This window comes from Ambystoma mexicanum, chromosome 1p, assembly GCF_040938575.1.
Source record: "Ambystoma mexicanum isolate Mex_15411 chromosome 1p, UKY_AmexF1_1, whole genome shotgun sequence".
Taxonomy (NCBI): domain Eukaryota; kingdom Metazoa; phylum Chordata; class Amphibia; order Caudata; family Ambystomatidae; genus Ambystoma; species Ambystoma mexicanum.
The window spans coordinates 234,375,259-234,377,879 of record NC_090921.1 but is presented as its reverse complement, the minus strand read 5'-3'; the positions used below and the strand labels follow the sequence as shown (position 1 = coordinate 234,377,879).

Genomic DNA, 2,621 nt, shown 5'->3' with positions numbered 1-2,621 from the left:
CACACAGCCGACACGTGTTTCGACCTCAGGTCGTTCTCAAGGCCCATATATGCTTCCTATATCTTTTAGATTTTAGTTCTCAATGCCCGGCGATTTCTTTTGAGCATTTATTTCAATCCTGTAGGAATGGTTGTATTGGGTCAGAAATTAGGTGAGTATTGTAAGTTCCCGTAATACAAAGGGCCCTTTGGAGTGTTTTTCAAGATTGGAGCCTGGGATTCAGCCCACTAAATGGTATTTCTTGAACTTTGGAGCTCATAACAATTATAAGATTACGGGAGGATTGAAATAAATGCTCAAAAGAAACCGCCGGGCATTGAGAACTAAAATCTAAAAGATATAGGAAGCATATATGAGCTGAGGTCGAAACACGTGTCGGCTGTGTGTTTGCATGAAGAATTAAAACCACTCATTTTTTAGATACATTATGTCAATTGACTCTTTGATTGACTTGGAAAGAATATATGGATAAGGAGGTTGGACTTGTAAAATAATAATTTTTGTTACTAAAGCAAAAGTGTATGGTTTGAGCGCAAGATATCCACCTGAACCACGATATATTTTCTGTTTACTGGAAACAAGTTTTGTGGGAAGCTTCAGGGCAGGATATAACTTGCTGCCAACCTTTTTATCTAGGACTCTTGAGCGGTAAATAGCGCGCGCAATTCAATAGCGATCCCACAATACTGTGAGCCTCTCTCTGTTCAATACATGTTGGCCATTTATATTTTATCAGAGGATTTGAAATAAAAGTGATTTCAGCTAGATGGCTGCAGGTAAAGCAGTGAGTAGGTTATTCGGGAGTGACTATTGTTAGTAGGATGTACCTAACAAAGTCTGAATGATGGAGGATAACAAATGGGACACAGCTAAACAGGTGCCTTGCTGTGTAAAATAATGGCTACAATCAGGTGATCATAGCATGCATGTGCTTGTTCTTCTGTGTCTTTCAATCACCATACTTCAGTTGTAAAACCCAGAGGAGGTGTTGTAGGATCCCTTTAAAAAGTGACCTCCATCAACTTGAGTTGAGAAGGTATATGGTAAAGTGCATAAAGTGAAGACTGGAGTTAAATCCTGGCATCACCATTTAACCAAAGTGTGTGATCCTCGGGAAATCATTTACTCTCATTGTACCTTATCTGACAAAGAAGTGATTCAGTTAGCTTCTTACTAGCCTTTAGTGTGGTATTGTAAGACTCACACCATGGCTTCTGGATAGTGAACACATTTTCTTTGTTAAAAATGCTCACCATACAAAAAATGTTACTGGCTTCCAAACGTGTGTGTCGGCCTGAGGATCTTAGTTACAGTTATTGATAGTTCAGCTACTAAAAATTGAGTCAATTAAAAATTAGGTGATTTTATATGGGGCAGAGGTTTCTAAAGTTTCCTCCTAGAAACTGCTCCCCCAGAACCTTTTTTATGATCAAATACAACTCTTAATTAAAGCATTTAACTAAAAGGAGCAATGAGTCCCTGTCCAGCACCTTCATGCTTAGTTGGAAAAAGCCCTTTCTTCAACGTGTTCGAAAAAGTGCTTTAAAAGAAGCAGGCACTGCTGAGATTCGAACTCAGGATCTCCTGTTTACTAGACAGGCGCTTTAACCATCTAAGCCACAGCGCCACATGCGCAGCTGTGCGTACGTAGTGTTTCAACTCACCTCCGTCCATTTCAGATACAGCGCCAAAGGAAGAGTTGCTGTACAAGTAAGCTGGAAGTATATCACGGAATTCTTTTTGAAAAAACAAAAACGATATTGACCGAAAGCTCTGCACTTTCGTAATGTGAGTACAGAGGAACACAGCTGTCTAAAAAACATTGAAGAAGTTCATTCAGGAAAGTTATTTTTGGAGCCGCTGCCTTCGCCATGTCCCTCTTAGTGAGGCTGCTTACTCCAGTGTCTGCATAAGAACCTGTACATCTCAGCATCCTCTTGTGCTGGTCGCGCGGCATTGGCTGTCTTTTCTCTGGAGCTGTCTCTTCTCTGTGTCTTTGTGGCTCCCTCTCATCATGGGCCCTCTCATTTCAGTAACAGAAGCAGGCGCCCTGATGCCTTATATGAGCATGTTGGCCTGTCACTCACTCGTTCGGATGGGCTGGTTTTGATTCATGAAAAGTTGTGACAGTCAGAAAACAAAAGTAGCCATTGAAGGCCCAAAGCAAAACATTCAAGTGTAAGACGATCCTTCGATTGTTGCATTACAATGTTTTTTTTATATTTGTATCTGTACATATCTCATAGGGTTGAAGTGCAATATAGAAAAAAAACAGACCCGTAGTCGGCAGGATTCGAACCTGCGCGGGGAAACCCCAATAGATTTCTAGTCTATCGCCTTAACCGCTCGGCCACGACTACTTGTCTGTGATCTCCTGAATGTGCATATGACAGTGTGTGCAAGGTCAGACCATTTTGAACAGTTGGGCATTAAGTTAGGCACTTCACACAGTCATGATATTATCAACATAACTATGATTCACTCATGGTTTTCATCAACGATGGAGACATTCTAGCATTGTCAGACAATGTTACAGGAGCACATTCTCAGGGCTATCACTGTTACCCATACCAAGGTCACTCCTTCTTTTCCCGGAATCTGGTCAAGAGACTTGCCCTTGA

The 2,621-nt window shown here is 41.2% G+C and overlaps 1 non-coding gene across 1 annotated transcript; it reads right to left on the bottom strand.

Moving 5' to 3' along the window:
• Nucleotides 1-2,278: 2,278 nt before the first annotated feature.
• Nucleotides 2,279-2,360, bottom strand: TRNAS-AGA (transfer RNA serine (anticodon AGA)). The gene has a single exon. It is a non-coding gene; the product is annotated as a tRNA-Ser (tRNA).
• Between the last annotated feature and the right edge of the window lie 261 nt (nucleotides 2,361-2,621).